The sequence below is a fragment of the Pinus tabuliformis genome, chromosome 9 (assembly GCF_031772625.1).
Source record: "Pinus tabuliformis cultivar Carrire ecotype Pingquan chromosome 9, CPIR1, whole genome shotgun sequence".
NCBI lineage: Eukaryota > Viridiplantae > Streptophyta > Pinopsida > Pinales > Pinaceae > Pinus > Pinus tabuliformis.
In genome coordinates this window covers 1,653,595,663-1,653,605,960 of record NC_142307.1, presented here as the reverse complement: position 1 = coordinate 1,653,605,960, position 10,298 = coordinate 1,653,595,663, and positions in this window count along the sequence as shown.

The window sequence follows — 10,298 nt, the reverse complement described above, 5'->3', positions numbered from 1 at the left end:
AGTCTAATAGTTGAGTCCACTATGAGTTGTTGAAATTCAATGTGATGTTATATGATAACCCTTGGCTGAGATCTATTTCCACGGATATCCTGACAAAAGTGAATACTCCCCTTGTAAGTCTGTCCCCATCAATCTTTAAGAACTTTCTCAGGGAGTTCCCAATAGTAATTAATACATTATTATGCTAGAAGTGTAATGGAAGGTTGTGCAACCTAACCCAAATTGGTATTTTTGATACCACCATAGTGTTGGCATCGAAATTTGGGAACCACAGGGTCATGAAGAGTCCAGCATTGCCCCATAACTATGGTCCCTTATTAATGATATGTTCTCTTTCTTGTGTTGTGTCGAATCTGAATATGAAAAACCCCTTGGGACATAGATAGATTTCACAATTTGGTGACCATGCATCATTTATCCATTGTTGCAGAAAATCAAATTTTGGCTAAAAGCCATTAAATCTACATATAACTACATTGTTATAGAGATATGAATATAAGCTATTTACCTCAAACATTGAGGAGACTGTGAGAATAGGATTTTCAGGTTTTTGCTCTACGATGTAAGGCCCTGGCAGCTCAGCCATTGTTGCTAGTTTGGTTTCTGCTTTTTCCTTTCCTTTGACTACATCTTTAAAAGAGCTTGTGTTTTTTATGTTTGTTCTAGAACATCCGCCCTGCAGACGCAGGTTGATTATGATAGTCGAATCTCTTATGATGCCATAATCCTGTAGCGTGTGATTATCCTGTAGACTGTGTCTTGAATATATCAGATTTTGATTTCTTGTTGGTATCCCCATGGTATAGTTGTATTTATTGTTTTAAGTCTTCGATCCCCATCCCTTTCTGAAGCGTCCAATAGAGATCACTGCATTCCAACATTTTGATGAAGATCTATATCGAATCTGCCTCTGCCTCAGTAGCATACCTGGCATTGCCCTTTGTCCGATGTCCACATGCATATTCCATGTTGCCTCCCGAGTATGGTTTTGCCCATCCCTGTGCTATGTGTTGGAAAAAATAACCCCAACCACCGTAATAAATTGCCTGACAACAATAATACTTGTCAGAGATATTTTTGTAAGTTGCGTCTCTGTTTGAATATGGAAGGACTGAACCCAGGAGTGAACCATTCTGAAACACAGCAAGGAATTTAAAGCAATCAATGTACTTTGGTAAATAGATATGGGCAAGCACTCACTCAGATACTATTACCCACACTCTAGAAACACCTATGCGATTCTGATTACACTCAAGAACAACATCATATTAATTACCTTGCTTTGTCATGAATTAAATGTAAAATCGTATGTTGAGTTATATATGAATGTAAAGGTCATTTTGTAATAGGTTAGAAAGTAAGAGGTAAGAGGGAAAAAGAGCACAAGACTCTGGGGAGAAAATGGTGGACAAAATTTTAGTGGTTGTGTGAAAACAACAGTTACTGTATTTTACTATGTGTTATTCCGCGTGAATGTAAACCAATATAAACCTTCATTTTTACGTGGTGAGTGAGTTGCAGCCTCATGTGAATGTATTTTCATGTTTTAGAAATCAATATTAAGTTTTTATTTTGTTTCTCCAACCTTATCTTGTTTATCTTTGAGTTTGTGTAATAGCTCCATGAAATCCACGTCCATGAAATCCAAGTTTGTGAAATAGCTCCGTGATGCACAAAGGTCACTGCACAAAATCAACTCTGTTGTGCGCGAAGCTAGCTGCGCAAATGTGAAATAGCTCTGTGATGCACAAAGGTCACTGCACAAAATCAACTCTGCTGTGCGCGAAGCTAGCTGCGCGAAAGTAGCTTCGCAAAAACCATAACTCTCTGCCCTTCCACAAAAATTAAATTTCCTAAATTTTTCTAACATGGTATCGAAGCGGGTTAATCTGTGTTAATGTAAAAATAAGTGTTTTTAGTAACAGTGAAAATTGTTTTGAGCGCGGATTGTTTTTAACATATTCACCATTAGGTAGAAAGTCTTTTTTACACTCAGAAATGGAGAAATCAAGCACAAGATTGACTAATACTCAAATACCTTAGTTTAATGCCATAAATTATGATTATTGGCCTATTACAATGAAAGCCCTATTTTTTCTCAAGACATTTGGGATTTGGTGGAGAATGGTTTTCAAGAACCAGCAGATGTAGCAACATATAATGCCTTATCTCAACAAGAAAAAGATTTGTTAAGGGACAACATGAAGAAACATTCAAAAGCCTTGCTTTATATTTTCCAAGCACTTCATGAAAGTATTTTCCCAAGGGTTGCAGTAGCAACAAAGTCGAAGCAAGCATGGGACACCCTTGAGACAACCTACGAAAGCATGGAAAAAGTCAAGACAACAAAGCTGCAAATGTTAAGGAGAGATTTTGAAACACTTTGTATGAAAGAGTCTGAGAATATAGACTCATTTTTTTACACATGTAAGTGTGTTGGTTACTCAAATCGTGTCTCGTGGTGAGACACTTGAGGAAAGAAGAATAGTTGAGAAAGTTTTGAGAAGTTTGCTAGTAAGGTTTGATACCATTGTTGTGGCAATAGAAGAGATAAAAGATCTCTCATAGTTCTCAGTGGATGAGCTTAATGCATCATTGGTTTCTCATGAACATAAACTGAATAGAGTAGAAAGCTCCTCACTGGAGCATGCCTTCAAGAAACAAGTATTTTTTGGTCAAGGTCGAGGCAGAGGAAGATCATATGCTAGAGAAAGAGGAAGAAGCCCACACAGAGGTGGAAGAAGTAGCCCTTCAGGCTAAAGTGGAATAGGTAGCAATGAAAATCAGAGTCAAGGCGCAAGCCGAAATCAAGCACAAGGTCAGAGGTATGATAAATCTCAAGTCCAATGTCATTACTGTAAGAAGTATGGTCATTATGCAAATGAATGTAGAAAGATGCAATATGACATTATTAACAAACCAAGTGTAAATTTCACAAGAGAAAATCAGAACCATCATAGCATGTTTTTAGCTTGTAATGTAGCACAAGGAAAATAGAGTGTTATATGATATCTAGATTCAAGGTGTAACAACCACATGTCAGGAAACATAGAAATGTTTTATGATCTAGATGAAAGTGTGAAATCTGAAGTGACATTAGGGACTAATAGCAAATTCCCTGTCATGGGAAAATGAAGGGTTAATATCCTAACAAAGAAGGGGGAGAAGAAATCCATCTTAGGTGTTTACTTTGTCCTCGGTATGAAACATAATCTCATGAGCCTTAGACAGCTCATGCATAATGGCTACAATCTCTTCTTTAAAAAATGATGTGTGCAAAATTTTGGATAGGCCTCCAAGCAGAGAGCTGATTGCAAAGGTTCAGATGACAAACAATAGAATGTTTCCCCTAAAAGTAATATCAGATTTGCAGAAAGAAGGTGCACAAGCACAACTATCTATGAACTCACAAGAAGATGGAAGAAAAGAGGCAGCCATCACACAAGTAAACTTTCAAGCAGAGGTAAAAGATGAAAAATGGTTATGGCATTTGAGATTTGTACATCTCAACTTTGGAGGTTTGAATTTGCTGCATAGGAAAGGCATGGTGAAGGGACTTCCACTCATAGAAAAACCAGACAGCATATGTGAAGGATGTATCTTGGGCAAGCAATATAGAGAGACATTTCCAGTAGGAAAGTCAGTGAGGGAAAAAGCACCCTTGGATATTTTCCACTCAGATTTATATTGACCAATGCAAACACTACTAATTGGTGGCAGTCACTATATATTTACCTTCATAGATGATTACACAAGGAAGACATGGGTCTTTCTCCTAAAACAGAAAAATGAAGTGTCTGAGCGCTTTCACCAATATAAGGCTCTTTTTGAAAAGCAAGGTAGACACTACATCAAAGTCCTTAGGACTGATAGAGGTGGAAAATGCATCTCAAATGTCTTCCTTCAATTTTGCACGGAGCATGGAGTTCACAAGCAATTTACAACAACATATATACCGCGGCAAAGTGGTGTGGTAGAAAGGAACAATAGGACCATTATGGAGATGGCAAGGAGTATGTTGAAGGCAAAGCATTTGCCAAATGATTATTCGGCTGAAGTTGTCGCTTGTGCAACATATATCTTGAATAAATGTCTAACCAAAAGTGTCCAGAACATTGTTCCTAAAGAAGCATGGAGTGGAAGAAAATAAAATGTCACTCACATGAGAGTTTTTGGATGTGTGGCATATGCACATGTCACTGAAGAGTTAAGGAAGAAGTTGGACAGCAAGGAGGAGAAATTTATATTTGTTGGATACAATGATGAATCCAAGGCATTCAAGTTCTACAATCCATCAACCAAGAAGTTCATAATCAGTAGAGATGTGAAGTTCATAGAAGAGGAGGCATGGGAAGGAAGTTTAGAGAAGAAAATCAATGTCAAAGAATGTATACCACATGAGGATAGAGAGGAATTAACAACAGCAAGTAATTCCTCAACAGTGACTCCCTCTACTCCTATACAAGCGTAGCAAAGCAGGCCACAAGCAACACCATCAAAAAATAATATGACAGTTTCGCGCAGCTAAGCAAGTGCTTCTCTAAGCACACCGCGAAGCACAACACCAAGTGACATATCAAGCCCATCTTTAGCAAGCACAAGAAGACCAAAGTTCAGAAATTTAAATGAAATTTATGAGCAAGATGAAGTTGATAGTGGCACAGGTCTGAATTCCTTATTTGCATTATTTTGTCATGTATATGACCCAATCCACTTTGAAGATGCAGTTAAAGAAGAAAAATGGGTTGCGGCAATGGAGGAAGAAATAGATGCAATAGAAAGGAATGACACATGGGAGTTAGTAAGCCTTCCAAAAGGAAAACATGTTATTGGAGTGAAGTGGGTCTATAAGACCGAAAGAAAAATTGAGGGAAAGATTGAAAGGCACAAAGCAAGGCTAGCTGTCAAATGGTACAAGAAACAGCATGGAAGATATTATGTAGAGACATTCGTGCGAGTCGCGCAGATGGAGACAGTGCATGCAGTTGTGGCGATTGTCACGCAACACAAATGGAGAGTGTATCAAATGGATGTAAAATCAGTGTTCGTGAATGGAGTGTTGAAAGAGGAAGTGTATGTCATGCAACTACCTAGTTATGAGGTTGAAGGCCAAGAAGACAAAGTGTATCAGTTGAGGAAAGCTCTTTATGGATTGAAGCAAGCACCGCGCACATGTTATAGCAGGATAGATGCCTACTTGTTGGAAAATCGTTTCAACAAATGTGACGGTGAGCCTACTCTCTACATCAAAGAGAGTGAATGTAAGATTCTCATTGTTGTCTTATATGTAGATGATTTGATTTTTACAGGTAGTGATGATTTCCTCATCACTGATTTCAAACAAGTCATGAAGAGTGAATTTGAAATGAGTGACTTGGGATTGCTAAGATATTTTTTGGGCATAGAAGTGAAGCAAACAGAAAACGAAATTTTTATCTCTCAAGCAATGTACGTGGCAGAAATTTTGGAGAGGTTTAAAATGCAAAACAGCATGTCCACACCAACTCCAACTATCATAGGGTTGAAATTGAGCAAAGAATATTGCAACAGTAATGTCAATTTGACATTATACAAAAGCATGATCGACAACTTGATATATTTGACCGCCACTAGGCCGAATATAATGTATGCAATAAGTTTGGTGTCAAGGTTCATGGAGACACCCAAGGAGACACATTGGCAAGCAGCAAAAAGGATTTTGAGGTATGTCAATGAGACAAAACAATATGACATTTTGTACACAGTAACAAGTGATTTTAGGCTAGTTGGTTACACTGACAGTGATTGGGCAAGCAGTGTCGATGACCCAAAGAGCACGTCAGGATAGGTTTTTCATTTGGGTTTCGGAGCCATTTAATGGGCCTCCAAGAAGCAACAAATAGTGTCATTGTCAATAGCAGAAGCTGAATATGTCACAGCAGCAACAACAATGTGTTAGGCACTCTCGATGAGAAGGATGTTGAGGGATCTTTGTCATGACCAAGAGGGCACGACAACAATTTTTTGTGACAATACCTCAGCAATTGCATTGTCAAATAATTATGTCTTCAACAAGAGGACGAAGCATATTGATACTAAATATCATTTCATTAGAGAGTTGATTAACAATGATGAAATTGTGTTGCAACACTGTAGGTCACAGGAAAAAATTGATGATATCTTCACAGAGCCATTAGCATGTGAAAGTTTTTTTTATCTCAGAAACTATTTGGGAATTGTAAATGGCGGAAATTGTGATTAAGAGGGAGTGTTGGAAATAAAAATCCAAACCATTGCAATAAATAGCCTGGTAGCAGCGATACTTGTTAGATGTATTTTTGTAGGGTGCATCTCTGTTTGAAGATGGAAGCACTGAACCCAAGAGTGAACCATTCTAAAACGTAGCAAGGAATTTAAAGCAGTCAATGTACTTTGGTAAATAGATATGGGGAAGCATTCATTCAAAGACTATTTCCCACACTCCAGAAACACCTACGCGATTCTGATTACACTCAACAACAACATCATATTAATTACTCTGCTCTGTCATGAATTAAATGTAAAATCATATGTTGAGTTATATATGAATGTTAAAGTCATTTTGTAATAGGTTAGAGAGTAAGAGGTAAGGGGGAAAAAGAGCGCAAGTCTTTGGGGAGAAAATGGTGGAGCAAATTTTAGTGGCCGCGTGAAAACAACAGTTACTGTGTTTTACTGTGTGTTATTCTGCGTGAATATAAATCAGTATAAACCTTCGTTCTTACTTGGTGAATGAGCTGCAACCTCATGTGAATGTATTTTCATGTTATAGAAATCAATACTATGTTTTTGTTGTGTTGCTCAAACCTTATCTTGTTTATCTTTGAATCCGTGTAATAGCTTTGCAAAATCCAAGTCTGTGAAATAGCTTTGCAGTGTGTGAAGATAGCTGCGCGAAATCAGCTCCACGGTGTGCAAAGCTAGTTGTGTGAAAGTAGCTTCACAAAAATCATAACGCTCTGCCCCTCCACGAAAATTAAATTTCCTAAATTTTTCTAACACTGTGTCTGTGCAACTCTTATGTTCATTGTGATCATGTTCATGGGTTGGCAACCAAACTGGCTCTCTTTTACATAAAAGGGGTTCCTCAATGCATATTGTTAATAGGTCTGTACTCAAAATACCCAGGCGAAAATCCCAGGCACTCTTTTGTTGTGCCCAATCCACTAGAGAGAAGATATTTGTTGTAGATCCATCTCGCAGGTAGAGGACATGGAGAATGCAGTTGTGATTGACTGGATCTAACTAGTAAATGGGCTGATCTATCGTCTGGCTACCCAGTTTAGAAGTCCCCCATTCAGATCTATGAGGAATTCCTTGTTTCGGACAGGGACAGGTCATCCATGTTCCCTGTGGGTATATTTCCACCTCTGAGGGTTCATGCTTTGGCTCACGGTGGAACCTGCCAATTGCCTACTTTGCATAGTTGTTGTGTGCCTTTTCTACCATCTCTACTGAGGAAAACCAAACCCTTAAACCCTCAAAGAGAGGCCTGTGGGTGGCTGGAAGGGTTTCTTCTGGTTCAGGGCATGCCCAAAACAATCCATAATTTGCTAATCCATTCCTTCCACCTTTCCTAAGTTATTTTGGGGTTCAATGTGGCCTTTCATGTGTTTCCTGAAAGAGGTCCAAATGTACGCTCCTATTCCATCCACTAGAATGTACAGGACCGGGCTCTGACTACATGCAAGGCTTTCATGGGTTACTCTATCGAGATCGACCAGTGTGTCGGCGCCCAACTCAGGTTCAAAGCTCTGATGAACCCTAGCTCCGTGAGCCATCCTCGTTCCTCCTTCCTAATGTGAGTGAAACTCAGGATCTTTGAGAGCGAGGTCGGCAGGACTGGCCACATGGCCATTGATGGCAGTGTCAAAACTTCCTTCTTCAATTAAATCTGCTTTGAAGAAACTGAGCTTCTCCCACCTTCTGAAATGTCCAAGAGATGCTTCACCTTTGCCTTGTACTCAGGATCGCTCACTATGCTATGGACAGTGTGGCCTTTTCCGAGCACACACACAAACGTTGCAAGACAAGCTTTACCATTCATAGTTGCAGCGGCTATCGTCCCCCTGCAAATTAAATAATACCTCAAAATATTATATTAGTCTTTTGTGGTCAGATCTGATCAGATATTATTAACTTAATTTCATATATATAGTAGGCTAATTTACAAATATGAAAAATGGACAGATTTAAAAAAAAAACTAAATTTTTTATTTTTAAGCATCAAACCTGGCAGGTATGGAGCAAAACCATTTTATTTTTCCGAAACGCGAGTAATCCAAAACCCCAATTACTCTATTCATCACTGCATTCAATTCCCTAGTCCAACGTTGAGGGTGACAAACAAAATCAAATTTTCTCTCAAACACGAGTATTCCAACGCTCCACGAGTCTATTCATCACTGCATTCGGATGTGGCACAAGCGGTTTTTTTCAAGCATGAAAAAAACGTTTGTTTTGTATTATAATTCAAAAATTCAAAAATTTCGGGTTTTGCTGCGGATTTCTGCATATAGTTTTTTCTATATTTATCCTACATTTACACAATCTTTATATTCATCTTTCAGATCATCATCAATACTATGTGGCACTAATGTGTATATATAAAAAAAAAAAGAGTATTACTTTATCAACTAATGTGTATATATCGCAACGGCATTCCTGGATGCAATTACAAAGTATATAGTAGCCAACTAGATAATAGAAGCCGAGCATGAGAACGGCGAACTAGAAGGGGACACCAGAACCCTAGCTCTGCAGCCGCCGCCATGCCCTCGGCCGCCATAGTTTCTGAGATCGCCCCTGCCGCGAATGGAATCGAGCACCGCAGGCACAGATCAAGGGATATATCCCTCACTGCAGACGCACAGGCTGCTCATTTTGTGAATGTTGTGGCCGCAAACAAGATTACTCGCGCGGATCTCTTTGCAGAGTGCCCTGGAGTAGCACGGCATCAGCTCCCCGCTTTTGCAAAAAACTCATGGAGCCATCCTCAGCCTGTCGGCGCAGCAGCCAAGGGCGCTCCATCAAAACCCCACGCAGCATATCCACTGATCTTGGATACTGGGAAGGAAAAGCCTGCTTCGATGGGCGGTATGCCTCCCCCGCAAATGAGGCAAATCCAAGATACGAAAACCAATCTTCACGCATGCAGCCTCTCTGCACAGATCTGCAATGGAAAGAGGCATTCGGACTTTTCTGCATCATTCCAGATACAAATCAAGCTCATTACAGGCAAAACTATGCTACAATGGGTTAACCAGACGGATCTAGTGCAGAATCTCAAGCATACACTGAGCATCAAACTGGGAATCCCCTCTGCAGCTCAACGGCTTCTCCATGAAGGTAAACAACTTGAGGATCCCTATCCCATTTCTTTTTTCGGCATTGAGAAAGATGCATGCATTATTTTAACCCTTCGTTTAAGGGGAGGAGCTGCTGGAGAGTCTTCCTCAGCTAAGGCTTTTTCTTATAAAGATGCAGTCCATGCTAATAAGCCTGAAAAGACAGATCCGCCAGTTCAAGCTCCTCCCAAACCCTTTCTGGTTGACAAATCGGAAGAGGTCCCCTCTGTTGAGATCTCTTACCCTGACTTAGCAGATGACACCCAGCAATTTGCTGAAAGGGCCATCATCTGCAGATTCAATGGACTCTGGCCACGCTCAAAGGATCTCTATGACTGGATCAAGGACACCTGGACTCACCGATGCAAGATTTACTTCTGTGCAAAGGGATATTTTATAGTGTTGTTCGACAATCTCGAGGACTACGAAGAGGCCTTAAAAGAAGGCCCTTGGTTCATGGGTTCGGCAGGCCTCTTCTTAACTCCATGGTTCCCAGACTTTGATCCAGCTTCTGCAGTTATCACAAAAGCCCCTGTTTGGATCAGACTTCCAAACCTCCCAATTCACCTGTGGCACACAGAGGTATATAGGCAAATAGGCAACACTTTGGGTTGCTTCTTAATGGGAGATTACAAGAGGGAAATGCAGGGTCTTTACACATATGCCAGAATTTGTGTGGAGCTAGATTTAAGCAAGGGATTGCCAGAGCTAATCAATCTCAAGATCAAGGACTCTGTTTGGACTCAGCTTCTAGACTACGAGAACACTGCCTTTCGGTGCCGCCATTGTCACCTTATAGGACACCTGCAGAACTCCTGCCCATCGCTGACAGCAAGATCGAAAAAGGGATTCAACGCAAAAGCCAAGCCCAAGCGTTGGGCTCCCTGCCCTCCTCCGCCGACTGGGAGCCCCAGCTCCCCAGGTTCTAAGGAT